This window comes from Mastigoproctus giganteus, chromosome 1, assembly GCF_048544385.1.
Source record: "Mastigoproctus giganteus isolate SK-2022 chromosome 1, ASM4854438v1, whole genome shotgun sequence".
In the NCBI taxonomy this organism is placed as follows: domain Eukaryota; kingdom Metazoa; phylum Arthropoda; class Arachnida; order Uropygi; family Thelyphonidae; genus Mastigoproctus; species Mastigoproctus giganteus.
In genome coordinates this window covers 57,074,765-57,095,149 of record NC_143575.1, presented here as the reverse complement: position 1 = coordinate 57,095,149, position 20,385 = coordinate 57,074,765, and the positions used below count along the sequence as shown (strand labels likewise).

The window sequence follows — 20,385 nt, the reverse complement described above, 5'->3', positions numbered from 1 at the left end:
TATAATTAATAACTTCATGATATCTAATATGGGGAAGTGCATTTTGGTCCGATTAAGCGGCTGCCCCCAATTATCTGAAGTTTCACGTAAATAGTTAAAAATACAATGGAACCCCGCTTTACAATTGGTTCACTATACAATCAAATCACGTTACGATGGACTCACCATAGTAAAGTACCGTTCACTATACGATGTGTAACAAGCGCCAATCATTGTGATCATGTTTGTGAATTAATTTTAATTCTATTAAACATCAATTCTAATTAGTGAAATATATTAAAGCACAAATTTACCCTTTATTCCCTTACCAATTAAAAAATTAAATGATACGTGATAATCGGAATAATTAATATGTACTGTAATATGTACATACTAACTAGTTGACATTTCTGTTCGCTGACATTTGTGGGTGGGGGTAAAATTTAAAACAGTAAAAAGATAATCAATAACAAAGAACTGGCCCAAACAAATTGCAAGTAACATGATATACACAAGTGAGAATGGTGTAACAAGATACAAAGAGGAGATTCTGAAAATTAATTTTTTATATGATCGAAGATTTCATGGAAGTGCAAACACATTTCACCATAATAAGCCACAGCATTCCAGCTGTCGATATCATTGCAAATTCAATAAGATCGAGTTTACTATCTATTTATGAGAGATTGCACCAACAGAAAAGCCCAATAAACAGGTGACTGCTAATTGTTTTTGTTTTATGGTTGTGATCTCCAGAAATCCAAATGAACCACGTGGTACAGTCGGAGACAATCATAGCGTAATCTCCAGTCCTGTGGTCTCCTTGTATGTTGTCCCAATTAAGTGAAGTAAACCCTGGCTATTTTCTCGATTGGGTTCTGTTTTTTAAGATTTGCCCCAAATAAACAGCTGTCCCGATTAACCGGTAGCCCAAAAAACCAGAATCTGTATCTGTAGTGACCCAGCCTAGTAAACCCAAGAACCACATCAGATAATCATCAAAACTCGTGGGCCTCATTTATACAATAAAATCCAATTACAGTGAAGATTTCCCAATAACAAAACTAAACTGAGAGATAGCACAGGACACAAGTGACAACAATAAAATTCTAAAATTTGTGTTTGTTTCTAGTTCAAGGTTACTTGCTTTTACATTTCCATTAGTTCCATAAAATAGTCTTATATAAGCTGTTTTTGACAGATTTGTTTATGTTTTCACATACACACGAAACAATATTTGCTATTGATAGATAAGGGGCAATGTGTATAATTTTCAAATTTTGTTCACTTTCTGGCATGACAAATTTTAAATAAATCTTGATATAAATTTGAAAATGGAAGCAATTAATAGTATCTAATACACATACCCATCCAAATACCAAACATTTTTAATATTATTGTCTTGCAAAAAAAAGTCATTTCTAACAGGGAGCTTAATGATTTTGTAACATCTGAATAGTGCAATTGGATAACAAATTGATGAATTAGAAATTTGATTATACTACAGTTAAATAATATTTAAGCTTCTACAAACTCTGTACTCTGTTGGTTAGCTTTGTATATTTTGTACCTTTAGTTTACTTACGGCAGTCAACTGCTGTAAGTAAACATGTATACTGGTCAAGTCCAAAATTTACCAAACTGATTTCTAAATTCATACAACTTGTTCTGAGGACGAGGGTTGCCGGTGCAGACGTGCCTTTCTACTGCTCTTGGAACAGAGAAGTTTTTTCTGATTTATTTTCTGCTTTATTAGTTTAAATTGACATATTAACTTATTTTCTAGAGTAGCTTTATATTCCTATTTACGGTACTTAAGTTTAAAGTAACTTAGATAGAAATTTTGTAGGTATTACTTAGTATCGGAAAGGGTATCAAATCCACATGTTTACCGTTCATAAATAGCCGCCATTGTTACGGGAAAATTAATCAGTAAAATCTATTAATCTTGTCGAACTTCTTTGGCAATTAAATTGTACTTTTAACTATACATATAACCACTTAGGTTACGTAACATAAATAATTAGTAAAAATAAATAATTAATACATAACTTGATACGGAAGTTATATAAAGGGATTTCGTAGATAACACTCGTTACTGAAACATAAATATTTCGTAGATTTCGTAGATAACACTCATTACTGAAACATAAATATTTCGTTGATAACACTCGTTACTGAAACGTAAATATTTCTTAGATAACACTCGTTACTGAAACGTAAATATTTCGTAGATAACACTCGTTACTGAAACGTAAATATTTTGTAGATAACACTCATAGATTTCGTAGATAACACTCGTTACTGAAACATAAATATAGCGTTATAACTGTGTTGGGATACAAGTTTAGGATTTGATTTTGTACTGAAATTGAAATTTTATTGAAAGTAAATCGAAATCATGACTCAAACCAGAGCAGCAAAGCAAAAGGCTCAAGCTAATGGGAATGCTGTGGCTCAGCTGGAGAACTGAGGGGGGGCAGTTGCCCTCTGAATCACAGCCTTTTAAGATGCACTATTTGCTTGATGTTTGCGGAGCAGTCAGGTATGGGACATGATATTGCCATGGGGGATGTCTTTGTATGTGCGCGATGCAAGGAGTGTAAGGAAATCAGGCGACAACTCGGCATTGATATGGGCATATATGAGAGCTTGAAGGACAGGGTGGATGCCCTCAAAGGATTACAAGTGAGGGGGCCCATCAAGCTCTCAGCTGCCCACACCAATGCCAGAGCTTGCACTTGGTCATCACGCAACACAGCGGCAACCCCCAAGGCAGAATGCGCTGGTCCCAAAGGAACTAGTAGTTGTTGGTGACTATTGTCAGGGAAACGGGAAACATGCTTTGTAAAAAGGATAGTTGGAACAGGACCAGGGTATGTCTGCCAGGGGCAAAGGTTGATGACGCTGTAGAGCGGATATCATCTTTTAAGGGCACAAAAGGTGATATAGTTGTACACGTTGGCACTAATGATATTAAGAGTAGGAGACCGGCGGAATTACTTAACAAGTACAGGTCACTGATGAAAAAAAGCCGTGAATTAGGGTTGAATTTGAAAGTGTGCAATTCTGGCCAGACATGATAGGAGGGAGTATATGATGAGAGCCATGTCGATCAATTTGGCCCTGGAAACATTGTGCAGGGTTCAAGGGATAGAATCTTTTTCAGCCTGGTCTGTACTTGTTAACAGGAGAGACTGCTTCTACAGGGATGGGTTACACTTAAATAGAAAGGGTGCAAGAATGTTTGCTGATGCCATTGAGGCAGTGTTAGGTGGGTCGGAAAACTGCTAGATTGGGGGGATACAAGGACTAATAGATTAACAGTAGCCACTGGCAGAGGAGAAAGTAATTCTTGCACTGCTTCTATTGGAATGAGCAGCAGCCTGGAAAATAAGATGCAGGATATTTCAGAGACTTGAACCATGGGGGTACAAGTGAACACATGGGTTGTGTTAGGGTGGCTAAGAGGAAGAGCAGGTGCATGTATACTTGCGTGTACACCAATGCTAGGAGTTTAGTAAATAAATTTGATGAATTTGAGGTATTGCTCAAAACATCAAAGGCAGATATTGTTGGGATTTCAGAGACGTGGTGTCATACAGATATAAGGAATGCAGAACTGGAATTTGGGGAGTACAATGTCTACAGAAAGGATAGACAGGATAGGAAGGGAGGAGGGGTTATGCTATTAGTTAAGAAACACATAAAATCCAAGGAAGTGAAGCCAGTCGACATCACTGGACAGTGCAGTGTCGAGTCAGTTTGGTGTGACATTAGCATTGCGAGATCAAAATTGAGAGTAGGAGTGTGCTATAGGCCTAATGACTCTGATGAGTATAATAAGAAACTGTACAGAGAAATAGAATGGGCCAGTAAATCAGAGAGTCTTATAATGGGGGATTTTAATTTCCCAGATATTGACTGGAATTTGTGGGTTGGTCACTCACACACTAGCAAAGCTTTTGTGGATTTATTGGATGATTGTTTTCTACATCAGCATGTTCGGGAGGCAAATAGAGGGAGTAATACTCTTGATTTGATTATCAGTAGTGATTCTTCATGCATTAGGAATCTGCAGATAAATGAACCACTAGGTGGCAGTGATCACAGTGTTCTGAAGTGGGAGTTACTCAAAGAGGTAACTACCATTAGGGGTAAAGGGAAGGGGTATTGCTTTCGTAAAGGCGACTACGATGGACTCAGACAGCATTTAAATTCTGTACAGTGAGATCAACTGATGATGTTACCAACAGCAAATTCAAAATGGGAAGCATTCAAAGAACTTATCTTGGAAGCTACTAGGCTTTACATACCAACTAAGAAATATTGTTCAAGGATTAGGCCTAAATGGATGTCAGATGAACTAATGAGGCATATGGCAGAGAAGAAAAATGCATGGGATACATACAAATTATCAGGTGACACAGAAGCCTATGATAGATACAAGTTGATCTGTAACCAAGTTACAAAGGAGGTTAGGCAGGCGAAGGCAGATTACGAGAGATCCTTGGCAAGGGATGCAAAGAAAAACAGCAAAGAGTTCTTTACTTATGTAAACTCTAGAAGGAAGGGGATGAATCAGATTGGTCCACTTGATATCGATGGGTCAACTGTTGATGACCCTGCTCAGGTAGCTAACAAACTAAATGAATATTTTGCATCGACATTCACACATGAGGAGTTATTCAGCAAGGGGAATGCCAGAGGTGTATTCAACTCTAGCAGTAAGCTAGAGAATCTTGTAATAACTGAGAGTAAAGTGGAGGAGAAATTGTTGAAGATAAACACAAGAAAGGCACCTGGGGTGGATGGGATCTATCCAGTTATATTAAAGGAAGCAGCAAAGGAAGTAAGCAAACCCTTAGCCATAATTATGAGAGCTTCCTTGGACTCAGGGGAGGTACCCATGGACTGGAGATGTGCAAATGTGACCCCAATTCACAAGGGAGGATCAAAGGCTGACACAAGTAATTATAGACCTGTGAGTTTAACTTCTGTTCCAGGAAAATTAATGGAGGCACTGGTTAAAGAAGCACTGCAGGATCATCTAGACAAGACTTCAGTTATAGCTCAGACACAGCATGGTTTTGTTAAGGGGAAGTCTTGCCTGACCAATTTGATTGGATACTATGATGCAGTCACAAAAGAACTGGATGCAGGGAATAACTTTGATATTATATACTTGGATCTTAGAAAGGCTTTTGCTACTGTTGCACATGGAAGACTGCTGCACAAATTGGAGCAGTGTGGCATTGGAGGCAAATTGCTGCTATGGATAAAGGGGTGGTTGAGGGGGAGAAGACAGAGAGTGGTTATCAATGGACACTGCTCATCGTGGACTAATGTTATTAGTGGAGTCCCTCAGGGTTCAGTATTGGGTCCTTTATTGTTTTCTGTATTTATAAATGATATTGATGATGGTATATCAAGCTTAATGTCCAAGTCTGCAGACGATACGAAGGTTGGCAGGGTTGTCAAGGACACTACTGACACTATGCTGCTGCAACAGGATCTGGAAAGGTTGAGCAGATGGGCTGAGAGGTGGAAAATGAAGTTTAACATTGACAAATGTAAAGTACTACATATGGGAAACAGCAACCCCAGAGCAATGTATCAACTCTGTGGTACTACACTGACAGTGGTAGAGAATGAAAGGGACCTGGGGGGTGGTTGTGCAGGCAGATATGAAGTTCTCTGAGCAGTGCAGATGGGCTGCAAGAGTAGCTCATGGTGTATTGTCAATGATATATAGAAATTTTTCTAGCAGGGATAAGGAGGTGATTATTCCCTTGTATAAGGCAATGGTCAGACCACACCTAGAGTACTGTATACAGGCCTGGAGGCCTCATTTCAAAAGGATGTAGAGCTGCTGGAACGAGTACAGAGAAGGGCAACAAGATTAGTCAATGGAACGAAGGGGTGCTCTTACGAAGAAAGGCTTAAGTTTTGCGAATTACAGTGTCTGGAGACTAGGCACCAGCGAGGTGATCTGATAGAGGGGGTACAAAGCCTTGAATGGTTTGAGCATGCTCAATTCTAATGGGATTCCTCCTCTTGCTCAGAATAATCACCTGAGAGGGCATAAATTCAAATTGAGGAAAGACAGATGTAGGATAGATGTGCAGAAATTTGCCTTTAGCCAGCGGGTGGTTGGTAGGTGAAACAGACTTCCATCCCTTGTCGTGGAAGTTGATAGCCTAAATAAGTTTAAGGCTCAGCTGGACAGGTATTTCGAATGAACAGAGGGGTGAAGTGGAAGTGGTTATTTTTTATTTATTTATTTTACTTTTTTTGGCTGCATAAGCTTGCTTTCTTGCATCAAATGCCTCTACTAATGCTAATGCTAACTTGTACTAAATTTTAACACCGCACTGGATCAGATTGGCATATAGTTGCCTTCATAGCATAACAACTGCACTGAGGCTACTACCTGGGCTAGCTGCAGTTCTTGGATATTACATGCAGGTGCAAATTGCAAAATTGAGCCATATACACTAAACAGAAAGATATTGTAAACTCTACTGGCCTCAATCATCCAGAGTATAAATGGAAATTTATTTATTAAGAAATGCAAAACTTATGAAGAAGGGTAATGGCCTTTGCAAGACCCAAAATGAGGAGGCTTTGCCTATAGCTGTGTTATGTTGTTAAAGATGCATTGTAGGATCATCTAGATCAGTGGTTCCCAAACTACTGAGATCTGCGGACCCTTTCAAAAAATCAAAAAAGTTTGCAGACCCCTCTATATATATACAGTAGGCCCTCGATTTAATGAACTAATTGGGGGAAGGGGTGTCCGCTATTGCCAAAAGTCCGTTAAATCGAATGCATTTTAAAAACATATTAATAATGAACTTGCAATGTACAGGATGTATTAAAATGTTATTATAATGTATAAGTATGAATAAAATATTATTATAATGTACATTAAGTAATTTATACATGACTAAAACATCTGTTAAAAATATAAAAATAAATTTACGACAGGAACCAAACTTTATTTTAATTAAACACATCAAAAACACAATGTAACTAATGGAGTGTTCTTTCCACCACTTTTTTTTTTTCCTTAAAGCTCACACAAAGTTGTTTTCGATGTGAACATTAGTTTTTTCATTTAAATCCATTTTAGAGGGGAAAAAATACTTTAAAATTCTTAAACTCCACTGAATAAAAAACATTAAAAAAAGACATAATATTCAACATTAATATGAACTTAATTGAAAGAACCACAATTTTCAGAGTCAGAAACAACTGTCTTATGGAGGGAGAGGTGTTAATTCCTTGCTGGTAGAGGGCTCTGGTGAAACAGATCCAGCTGATGAACTGGTCTTGAAGAAATCATCAAGCTTCATGTGCTGCAGCCTTATTAGTGTGGCATCCTTATTACTGCAGATCAAAATTCTTTAAAATATTCATAATAAGGAAGCACATCAGGGTCTGATGATGATTCAATATATTGTATGATGTCATTCATACATTGTCTTATAACAAACAATTTAGGATGAGGTGCAACTGATTCTTTGTCTTCATCATCGTCCTCTTGTTCTCCATGAAGAACATTTCATGCAATCTCTACCTCAGAAAAAATTTGATACGGATCACCTTCATCCTTTTCAAGCCACTGTTCCACATCATTCTCAGTTGCATTTTCGTTGTCGGCCCTCAGAAGAGTGTTCCGAAAATTAGATGCCTGAAAACCCATTTCAGGTTCTACATCATGCAACAACTTCTTCCAAGCATTGGCCAAGGTAGTAATCTTCATATCTTTCCACGCAGCTGCTAAGTTGAAGGTAGCAGATCTGATGTTGTATGCGTGTAAATTTTGCAGTGTCCTGGTGCCTCTTGTAGCTTCTTCTGCTTCTTTAAAAGCAATCATCGCCTCTTCCAAAAACTTCTTCTTCTTATACAACCTCTTACATACGATTACACCCTGATCCATCAACTGTATCAGTGAAATAGTGTTAGGAGGCAGAAAAACATTTAATTCTCACATCACTGCTACCTAACCTCTCAGCATTAGGGTCAGTAGGTGCATTATCTATCAGTAAAACAGCCTTTATTTCATGAGAAGGAATTTTCAGCACATCTGTCTGATAGCATTGCACATCGGGAATAAAATGGTTAAAGAACCAGTCAGAAAATATCCATTGTAAAACAGGAATATTTTGAGTGGGAATATATCACCAGTAACTGGTACATTAAATCCTTTAAAGCAAGAGGTTTTTCATTGCCTTACCAACTACCATAGGCTTAAGCCAATGCAAGCCATCAGCATTCGCACAAAATAAAACTGAAATTCGCTCCTTATTTAGCATACGATCAGGAGTGCTTATTTCATGCTTATAGGCCTGGGTATTTTCAGGAAAACCACGATAAAAAAAAGCCCAGTCTCATCAGCATTATAAAGCTGTGATAAAATGCAGCCCTCATTTTTAATGAGGGCATTTAGATATTTTCTGAAAGCCTCAACTTGTTCTTCATCTGCACCTAAAGATTCACCACAGGTACTTTCAATGCCGTGGCGCTTTCAAAAATGCCACAACCATCCATCAGTCCTCTGAAATTTTAGACCCACGCTATTCGCAAATAAAAAAAAAAAAAAAAAAAGAAAAAAAAAAGATTCTAAATTTTTCCTTTAGGAGAGAAATTTTTTGTCCATTAAATCCAAAGTCCATTAAATCGGGGGCCTACTGTATATGTATATATATACAGGTGTCTCAAAAATGCATGGCATAACTTCAGGAATGAGTTCCTCATATGTAGATATGTAGACAATAAAAATATTTTATATCCACATAGTTCTGGAAATGCTTGGTTCCTGAGTTATTAAACGGAATGTCTTACCACCCGCAGGCGATTTCCTTCATCACAAAGTACTGACAGAATCTGGTGGTTTTCCATTCCAACCATGTACTCAAATCAGGAGCAAGCGGATATGCACTTTATGTACGGTTTGGCAGACGGCAATGCTCTGGAGGCTCATCGTTTGTACCATGAAAGGTTCCCAGAATGAAGATGTGCAGACAGGAAAACGTTTTAAGGTATCCATCGCCACCTTTGTGAACATGGGACCTTTACACCTCGTGCTGCCAACAGAGGACGACCAAGATCTACGACTCCTGAAGTAGAGGAGGAGATTTTGGATGTTGTGCATGCCACTTCTGGAATCAGCACACGCAGAATAGCAATGCAACTGGCTGTTCAACGTTCAACTATTTGGAGAGTGTTGCGAGAACACCAACTGTATCCCTACCATCTGCAACGGGTACAGGCCTTGTCACCAGCAGATTACCCTGCGAAAATAATGTTCTTCCAGTGGTTCTTGCAGCAGTGTGGTACAACTCCTCACTTTCCTGCCTTAGTGATATTCACAAATGAAGCACAGTTCACACGAGACGGAATCCAAAACTTTCACAATCAGCATGTATGGGCTGAGGAAAACCCACATGCAATTCTTCCATCACATCACCAACAGCGGTTCAGCCTCAACATCTGGGCGGGTGTTTTTGTTGATAAGTTATTTGGGCCCCATGTACTTCCATACAAACTCACAGGGCAGGCGTACAGAAACTTTCTGGAAAGCAACACCTGATTTCTTGGATGACCCACCACTGATCATTTGTCAACAAGCACACTTCATGCACGATGGCGCTCCCGCACATTTCAGCCACCTAGCCCGTAATTACCTGAATCGAAGGTTTCCTGGTCGGTGGATAGGGAGAGGTCGACTAATTGCCTGGCCTCCACACTCAACTGATTTAAACCCACTAGATTTCTTCTTGTGGGGCCATTTAAAGTTATTGGTGTATTTGACTCCGGCAGCTGATGTGGAAACTCTATGCACTCAAATTGTGGCAGGTTGTGAGACAATATGAAACATGCCAGAAATTTGGCATCGTCTTTGCGAGTCCATGAGACATCGATGTGAGGCCTGTATTCAGGCAGAAGGTGGACATTTCGAACAATTACTATAAGGTGATGTGAACAGTTAAGTGTCATAGACAGACATTTCCGGAACTATATTGATATAAAATATATTTATTGTCTACATATGAGGAACTCATTCCTGAAGTTATGCCGTGTATTTTTGAGACACCCAGTATATGCATATACATATGTTTGTGGGTGGGTATGTGTACAAACACTGGGTTTTCTGAAAAGAAAATTCAAAGTTTTTATGTTTAAAACAACTCAAATTTATTCTTATTTTTACATAATAATATAATAATAAATTTATTTATCATTAATTTGCTATTTCTAGAACCAATAATTTGACCAGTTCCAGAGAGAATCCGTTTGACAGACCCCCCTGGAACTGGTCAACCCTAGGGGTCCGCAGACCCCAGTTTGGGAAATCCTGATCGAGACAAGACTGCAGTAATAATTCAGACATGGCATGGATTTGTTAAGGGAAAGTCTTGTCTGAAAAATTTGAATGGATACTATGATTTGGTTACAAAGGAACTAGACGCAAAGAATAATTTTGATATCATATAGTTGGATTTCAGGAAAGCTTTTGATACTGTTACATGTGGAAAACTACTGTACAAATTGGAGCAGTATGGTATCAAGGGCAAGCTGCTACAATGAATAAACAGGTGGTTGAGTGGAAGAAGACAGAGTGGTAATCAATGGAAGCTGCTCTTCATGAACTAATGTTATTAGTGGAACCCCGCAGGATTCGGTGTTGGGCCCACTGATGTTTTGTATATTTATCAATGATATTGATGAAGATATATATCAGGCCTAATGTCCAAGTATGCAGATGATACAAAGGTTGCCAGGGTTGTCAATAACAGTAATGGCAGTGTGCTACTGCCATTACTGTCATTGACAACCCTGGCAGATGGGCTGAGAAGTGGCAAAACTGACAAATGCAAAGTGCCGGATATAGGTAAAAGTAACCTCAGAGAAACATATATATCAACTTTTTGGTACTACAATTAGGATTGTAGAAAATGAAAAAGACCTGGGAGTAATTGTGCAGTCAGATATGAAGATTTCTGAATGGATTTAGTACACTGAATGTCAATGATGTTCTTCCACATGCTGAATACCAACAAGCTAGCTGAAGGCCAACTTCTGCACATCTATCCTACACCAGTCCTTCCTCAACATGAATTTATGCCCCCTCAGGTTCACAATCTGGGCAAGCGAAAGAATAACATTAGAATTGAGCCTACTCAACCCATTCAAGATCTTATACACCTCAATCAGATCTCCCCACAGGTGGCTAGTCTTGAGATACTGCAATTTGCAGAACTGAAACCTTTCTAGGGTAAGAGCACCCTTTTGTTCCCTTCAGCAATCTGGTTGCTCCTCTTCAGACACATTCCAGTCCAGCAGATCTACATCCTTCTTAAAGTGAAGCCTTCGGGCCTGTATACAGTGCTCAAGATGCAGCTTAACCATGGCCTTATATAAAGGGATAATCGCCTCCTTATCCCTGCTAGCAAAGTTTCTGTATACCATTTACAAAACCCCATGAGTTGTCCCGGCAGCATATCTGCACTGCACAGAGAATTTCATGTCTGACTGCACAATTACCCCAGGTCTTTTTCATTCTCTCCTACCCTATGTGTAGTACCACACAGTTTATAAGTTACTCTGGGGTTACTGCTACCCATGTGCAATCAATACCTTGCATTTGTAAATGTTAAACTTCAACTGCCATTTCTCAGCCCACTGACCCAATTTTCCTAGAAGTTGTTGCAGTAGCTCATCCTGCAATCTGAAAACTTAGACATAAGCCTGATATACCTTCACCAATATCACTGATAAATATTGAAAACAACAATGGACCACTGAACCCTTGGGAACTCCACTAATAACATTAGTCCACAAAGAGCAGTGGCCACCACTCTGTGATAACAGAGTGATTACCACTCTGATTTCTTCCACTTAACCATCCCTTTATCCCTAACTGTAACTTGTCCTTAAGGCCACATTCCTCCAGTTTATACATCAGTATTTTGTGTGCAACAGTAGCAAAAGCCTTCCTGAAATCAAAGTATATGAGGTCGAAATTATTTTTTGAATCCAGTTCCTTGGTTGCTGCATCATAGTAATCTATCAGATTGGTTAGACACGCCTGCCCCTTCACACATTCATGCTGTGATTGCAGTATAACTGCATGCCTGTCCAAATGGTCCTGCATTACTTCTTTAACCAATGATTCCATTATTTTCCCTGGAACAGACATTAAGCTAACAGGTCTGTAATTACACGTGTGACCTTTTGATCTTCCTTTATGAATTGGGGATATATTCACTTCGCTGGTCCGTGGGGACCCCCCCCTGAAACCAAGGATGCTATCATAATTATGCCTAAGGGTTTGCTTACCTCCTTTGCTGCCTCTCTCAATATAACTGGATTGATTCCATCTGGCCCAGGTGTCTTTTTTATGTCCATCCTCAATTTCTCCTCCGCTTTCCTTTCAGTTATCACAAGGTCATTTAGCTCCTCATTAAGAGTTTGATAAACTTCTAACGTCCCCTTCCTCAAACAATTCCTCATGTGTGAATGTAGATGAATATACCTATTCAATTTGTCCACAACCTGAGCAGTGTCATTAACAGTTAACCTGTAGACATCAAAGGTCCAATGTGATTCAAGCCCTTCCTTCTACTGTTGATATAAGCATAGATGTCTTTGCTGTTTTTCTTTGAATTCTTTGCCAGAGACTTCTCATAATCTGCCTTAGCTTGCCTAACCTCCTTTGTGACTTGAATACAGACCAATTCATAATCTAGTGTAGGCTTCTGTATCACCTGATTTTATATGCATCCCATGCACTTTTCTTCCATGCCACATATCTCAGTAGATCATCTGACTTCCATATAGGTATGAAAAGCCTAGTATCTTTGCCGACCGGGCTAGCCGGGTGGGTAAAGTACCTGCCTAGCAACCCAAAGGTCGCGGGATCGAATCCCGCCTTGGGCTTGGATCAAAGTACTGCAAAAACCTTGGGAGGTGCATTATGGCCACAGAAGCAGATGCGCCAACAACTACCAAAAAAAAAAAAACAAAAAAAAAACCTAGTATCTTTTTTGATTATTTCCCTGAATACTTCCCATTTAGCATTTACTATTGGTAAAATCATCAGCTGGTCCCACTGCACACAATTTAAAAACTGTCTGTGACTTCTGTAGTTACTCTTACGAAAGCAAAAGCCTTTCCCTTTACCCTTGACAGTACTTATATCTTTAATTAAACTCCACGTTAGTATACTATGATCGCTGCCACCCAGTGGGTCTTTTACATGCAGATTCTTAATGCATGAAGAATCACTGCTGATAACCAGATCAAGGGCATTGTTTCCTCCCTAACATGCTGCTGTAGAAAATTCATCCAAGAAATCCACAAAAGTCTTGCCAGCGTTTGAATGACCAACCCACAAATTCCACTCAATATTGGTATACACAGTATACCAATTATGACTGTGAATGCCAATATATAAATATTGGCATTCACAGTCTGAATTCTGAATAAGGCATATTTGTAATGTCAAATTAAAGTACTTTATTAATGTGTTTTCCTCTCTAGAGGAAAACATTAATAAAGTATTCATTAATAAACACATTCTTGCATTGTAGCACAATTGAAGGAGTTTACACTACTATCAGAAGACTTTTCAGTGGCTGCCAAAACAGAAAAACAGTATTTGGTGTCAATTACAGGAGGAGGAAAGGGAGGGAACTAAAACTTTTTGTTTTTATTTTTTTATTATTTTTTTTTAATTAATTTATTTATTTATTATTTTTTTTTTTGTTTATGTGGGCAGTATCATCATCTGTTAGTAAAAAAAATATAAAACACATCATGCAGTACTTTGTTTCTGTTTATTTTTTTAATGGAATATTACCAAAGCAATTTTGTAGATGATCACTTCAGTAACTTCATGGTGCTAAGGTTCTCATTTACCATTATTAAGGTTCTCATAGAAAAGCTACCAAAACATAGACAACCACGCTGCCAATGCAGAAAATTGTAGCATTTCATGACTGGTAATCCCCGGTTCCAAAGATTGCCAGATTTTGAATGGGGTGTGTTGTGTGTGTAATAAGTTTTATTTTGAAATTTCAATTTCAAAATAAAACTTATTACACACACAACACACTTATTCTCTGGATCTAACTTCCCGAGAATTTCAGCTTTTGGAAGTCAAAATCAAACAACAATAGCCATCAGGTGAAATGTCCTTGTCCAAGTTTCAAAGATATTTTAATGCTGCCATCTATTAAAATTATCTACTATTAGTTAGTTTTATAATGATTAAATGATGCAAGGAAGCAGCCTTTTTCTGCATCAGCCAAAACAAAACAAAAAAAAAAAAAATTTATCACTTATACATCCCCATCACCAAAAAGAGGGTATACAATTCTGCATTCAATTTTACCAAACTCTTTATCTAATCAATATGGCTGGCAATTCATTCCAATGATTGACAATACACTGCCCAAAAAGATGCTTCATGAGATCCGACCATCTATTACTCCCAAGAATATTGTATTTATGTCCCCCTGCCCCTTCTCTCTTGATTAGCTCTCCTCACTAATCTGGTTGCCCTTCTAAAGGCTCTATGTTTTTTTTTTTCAAGTGTGGCCTCCAGACCTGAAAATAATATTCTAAATGCAATCTTGCCATCAACTTATAAAAAGTGAAACATCCTTTTCCCTGCTTGTGTAGGTTCTATATATCATACAAAGGATACCACAAGCTTTCCTAATCAACTTCCCACATATTTCACACTACGAGGATAATTTCATGTTTGACTAAATCATAAACAGCTGAGTTTTTTTCCTGGACCATTTTAGCACCATGCCCCCTAGCTTATAAGTCCTGAATTTCTGTTCCCTAGGTGAAAAATTTTACGTTTAGAACCAATTAAGCTTTGGTTGTCCATTTTTCAAACCATTTGTGCAACACCTCATTTTGGTTGGTTCCCAACCATATTATTATTGAGTTGGATATGGTTCACAACCATACCCAACTCAATTTGAAGCATTCAATGGCCTGGGTATGATTGTGAACCAATCTTCCTACCTTTAAATCATTAATAAACTTTGGCAACTTCTCCTGCACTTCCCCATCATTATCATTAAGGAAAATGAGAAAAAGAAGTGGTACCAATGTTGATCCCTGCAAGAACTCCACTTTCTATACTTCTCCACCCTGAGGAATTTCCATTTGTGTCTACTCTGTCTCCTATCTTTTAGCCAGCCCTTGATCCAACAAAGGAGTAGTCTGAATTTGCTCCAGTTTATGTGATAGCCTTTTATAGCGAGCCATATCAAAACTTCATTGACGTCAAAGTAAATAGTGTCAAAGTTGCTTCTTGCATAAAACTTTTTTATGACTTTGTAATAATGATTAACTAGATTGATCAAGCAAAAGACTTCCTATTCATGAACAGATGCCATGATCCATTAAGAATACCATTTCCTGCTCCTGTATTGTATCCTTAATCACAAAAACTCCATGATCTTTTCCACCACTGAAGTCAAACTCAATCTATTGTTTACCTATCATGTTTTAGCAGCTCTGTGGATTGGAGAGACAGCTCTTCTCCAGTCCAGAGGAGGGGGATCATCCCAGAGTCTATGGATGATCTCATTAACACCCCCAACAAAATGGCACACTCACATGCAGCCTTTTTTAGTATAACAGGATGTATACTCTCCACTTCTGGAGCTTTATCCTATCCTTACTTGGCATCCTATCCTATCCTTTGGAGAGGGCGCTGACTCTCTTTAAAAGTTACAGCTGTCAGTTACAGGCTCCGCAAAAACGATAAGTGTTTGCCTTTTATTTACATGATTGTTATTTTATATTGTACTTAATACGTAGTCATATAGTTATAGTTACGCTGGTGATTTTTTTATTTTACTTTAGATAAAGAGTTTTTGTGGATTTTACTTACGATAGGTAAAACCGTTATTTAGTTCGATTTTTGTAGCCATTGGTTTTGTATAGGGAGTGGTAGGGAATTCAAATTTTTTAATTGAGGTAGCTAGGTAGCTCTAACGCATAATTATATAGTAATACGCTTCACTGTTTCTATTTAATAGTTTCTATTCAAATACTATTGACATTTAATTTATTGACTTTATTAATTTAAACTACCATGCCCCAAACTAGAGCAGCAAAGCAATGGGCACAAAGTGGCAGGAGTGCTGTGACTCGTGGGAGAACTGAGGGGGGGCGATTCTCCAGCGCATCACAGCCTAAAAAAATGTGCAGCTTGTGAAATGTTTGCCGAACTCTCTGGAACGGAACATGATATTGCCACGGGGGATGTCTTTGTGTGTGCGCGATGTAAGGAGTGTAAGGAAATCAGGCGACAACTCAGCGTTGTTATGGGCCTATATGAGAGTTTGAAGGACAGGGTGGATGCTCTCGAAAGATATAAATTGAGGGGCCCATCAGGCTCTCAGCTGCCCACATCAACGCCAGAGCTTGCACTTGGTCATCACGCAACACAGCGGCAACCCCTAAGGCAGAATGCGCTGGTCCCACAGGAACTAGTAGTTGTTGGTGACTCTATTGTCAGGGAAACGGGGAACATGCTTTGTAAAAAGGATAGGTGGAACAGGACCAGGGTATGTCTGCCAGGGGCAAAGGTTGATGACGTTGTAGAGCGGATATCATCTTTCAAGGGCACAAAAGGTGATATAGTTGTACACGTTGGCACTAATGATATTAAGAGTAGGAGACAGGCAGAATTACTCAACAAGTACAGGTCACTGTTGAAAAAAAGCCGTGAAATAGGGTTGAATTTGAAAGTGTCTGCAATTCTGCCCAGACACGATAGGAGGGAGTACATGATGAGAGCCTTGTCGATCAATTCGGCCCTGGAAAGATTGTGCAAGGCTCAAGGGGTAGAATTTTTTTCAGCCTGGACTGTACTTGTTAACAGGAGAGATTGCTTCTACAGGGATGGGATACACTTAAATAGAAAGGGTGCAAGAATATTTGCTGATGCTATCGAGGCAGTGTTAGGTGGGTCGGAAAACTGCTAGTTTGGGGGGATACAAAGACTAAGAGTTTAACAGTAACCGCAGGCAGAGGTGAAGGTGATTCTTGCACAACTTCTATTAGAATAAGAAGCGACCTGGAGCGAGGGGTGTTGGGGGTTTCAGGAACGGATGGCAGTCATCATGGAATAGTTGGGTATATGGGATGTGTTAGGGTAACAAGGAATAGGCATAGGAGCATGTATGCTTGCATGTATACCAATGCTAGAAGTATAGTAAATAAATTTGATGAATTTGAAGTGTTGGTCAAGACATCAAAGGCGGATATTGTTGGGATAGCAGAGACGTGTTGTCACAAAGATATAAGGAATGCAGAACTGGAATTTGGGGAGTACAATGTGTACAGAAAGGATAGACAGGACAGAAAGGGAGGGGGTGTTATGCTGTTAATTAAGAAAAACATAAAATCAAAGGAAGTGTATCCAGTTGATATAGATGAACAGTGCACTGTTGAGTCAGTTTGGTGTGACATAAGCACTGCGAAAGCAAAAATAAGAGTAGGAGTGTGTTATAGGCCTAATGACTTGAATGAGTACAATGAACAATTGTACAGAGAAATAGAGTGGGCCAGTAAATCAGAATGTCTTATAATGGAGGATTTTAACTTCCCAGATATTGACTGGAACTTGTGGGTTGGTCATTCACACACTAGTCAGACTTTTGTGGATTTATTGGATGATTGTTTTCTGCAGCAGCATGTTCGAGAGGCAACCAGAGAAAGTAACACTCTCGATCTGGTTATCAGCAGTGATCATTCGTGTATTAAGAATTTGCAGATAAAGGAACCACTAGGTGGCAGTGATCACAGTGTGCTGAAGTGGGATTTACTCAAAGAGGTAACTACCGTCAGGGGTAAAGGAAAGGGTTTTTGCTTCCGTAAAGGGGAGTACAGTGGTCTCAGACAGTTTTTAAATTCTGTACAGTGGGATCAACTGACGATGTTACAAACAGTAAATTCTAAGTGGGAAGCATTCAAGGAATTAATCGTGGAAGCTACTAAAAGTTTCATACCTATTAAGAAATATTGTTCAAGGTTTAGGCCTAAATGGTTATCAAATGAACTAATGAGACTCATGACAGAGAAGAAAAATGCATGGGATGCATATAAATTATCAGGCGACGCAGAAGCCTGTGGCAGATATAAGCTAGTCTGTAATCAGGTCACAAAGGAGGTTCGGCAGGCGAAGGCGGATTACGAGAAATCTTTGGCAAAGGATGCTAAGAAAAACAGCAAGGATTTCTTTACTTATATAAACTCTAAAAGGAAGGGGATGAATATGATTGGTCCACTTGACATCGATGGTTCGACTGTTGATGATCCTGCTCAGATAGCAAACAAACTGAATGAGTATTTTGCATCTACATTCACACGTGAGGAATTATTACAGTTTGAAAATGGAAGAAGGTTATCAAATTGTAGCAGTGTGCTTAATGATTTTGTAATAACTGAGAGCAAAGTGGAGGAGAAATTGTTGAAGTTAAACATAAGAAAGGCACCTGGGGTGGATGGGATCTATCCAGTTATTTTAAAGGAGGCGGCAAAGCAACTAAGCAAACCCTTAGCAATAATTATGAGACCATCCTTGAACTCAGGGGAGGTTCCCACTGACTGGAGATGTGCAAATGTATCCCCAATTCACAAAGGTGGATTGATGGGTGACACGGGCAATTACAGACCAGTTAGTTTAACTTCTGTTCCTGGTAAAATAATGGAGTCACTGGTTAAAGATGCATTGCAGGATCATCTAGACAAGACTGCAGCAATAATTCAGACACAGCATGGGTTTGTTAAGGGAAACTCTTGTCTGACAAATTTGATTGGTTATTATGGTGTGGTCACAAAGGAACTGGATGCAAAAAATAATTTTGATATCATATACTTGGATTTCAGGAAAGCTTTTGACACTGTTGCGCATGGAAGACTACTGTACAAATTGGAGCAGAATGGTAAAGACCTGGGAGTAATTGTGCAGTCAGATAAGGATAAGTTGCTACAATGGATAAAAGGATGGTTAAGTGGGAGAAGACAGAGGGTGGTAATCAATGGGTGCTGCTCTTCGTGGACTAATGTTATTAGTGGAGTCCCACAGGGTTCGGTGTTGGGTCCACTGTTGTTTTGTGTATTTATCAATGATATTGATGAAGGTATATCAGGCTTAATGTCGAAGTTTGCAGATGACACAAAGGTTGGCAGGGTTGTTAATGACAGTCATGGCAGTGTGCTACTGCAACAGGATCTAGATAATTTGGGCAGATGGGCTAAGAAGTGGCAACTGAAGTTTAACCTTGACAAATGCAAAGTACTGCATATGGGTAGAAGTAACCCCAGAGAAACGTACCAACTGTGTGGTACTACACTTAAGGTGGTAGAAAATGAAAAAGACCTGGGAGTAATTGTGCAGTCAGATATGAAGTTTTCTGAGCAATGCAGACAGGCTGCTAGGGCAGGTCATGGGGTTTTGTCAATGATATATAGGAATTTTGCTAGCAGGGAAAAGGAGGTGATTGTCCCTCTGTATAAGGCAATGGTCAGGCCACGCCTTGAGTACTGCGTACAGGTCTGGAGGCCTCATTTTAGGAAGGATGTAGATTTGCTTGAGTGTGTACAGAGAAGAGCAACACGATTGGTGAGGGGAATGAAGGGATCCTCTTACCAAGAGAGGCTTAAGTTCTGCAAATTGCAGTGGCTGGAGACTAGGCACCTGCGCGGTGATCTGATTGAGGTCTATAAGGCCTTGAATGGGTTGAGCACGCTGAATTCTGATGGGATCCTTCCACTTGTTCAGATTACGAACCTACGGGGACATAAGTTCAAATTAAGAAAGGACAGATGTAGAATAGATGTGCGGAAATTTGCCTTTAGCCAGCGGGTGGTTAATTGCTGGAACAAACTTCCATCTGTCGTTGTGGAAGTTGATAGGTTAAATAAATTTAAGGAGGAACTGGACAGGCATTTGGAGGGAATGGTGTGATTTTTTTTTTTTTTTTTTTTGGCTGATGCTGCATAAGTTCCTAACACTTGCTTTCTTGCATCACGTGCCACTACTACTACTACTACTATCAGCAGTTTACCCTAGAAACCTTTCTGTGAACTTGATGTATCACTTAATTTACAGCAGTTTAACTCCTTTTCACTGTTCCCTCATGATTTGGATGGTCTTTCAACTATAAAGATCATGGCAAAGTACATATTCAACTCATCTGCTGGATTTTCTATGACTTTTCTCCTAGAACGACGTAATGGGCACATCAAATTCACTCTTTTCATTTTCATGTACAAAAATCAGTCTGTCTCCAAGTTTGCAAGTGATTTCTTGTATTGTAGAATAAATGTGCAGAAATAGATGTGTAAAAATTTGGCTTT

The 20,385-nt window shown here is 39.1% G+C and overlaps 1 protein-coding gene across 2 annotated transcripts in view; it reads right to left on the bottom strand.

Moving 5' to 3' along the window:
* Positions 1 to 20,385, bottom strand: part of LOC150090813 (bifunctional purine biosynthesis protein ATIC) — a 343,962-nt gene that overhangs the window by 28,336 nt on the left and 295,241 nt on the right. The gene's annotated exons all lie outside the window — the stretch shown is intronic.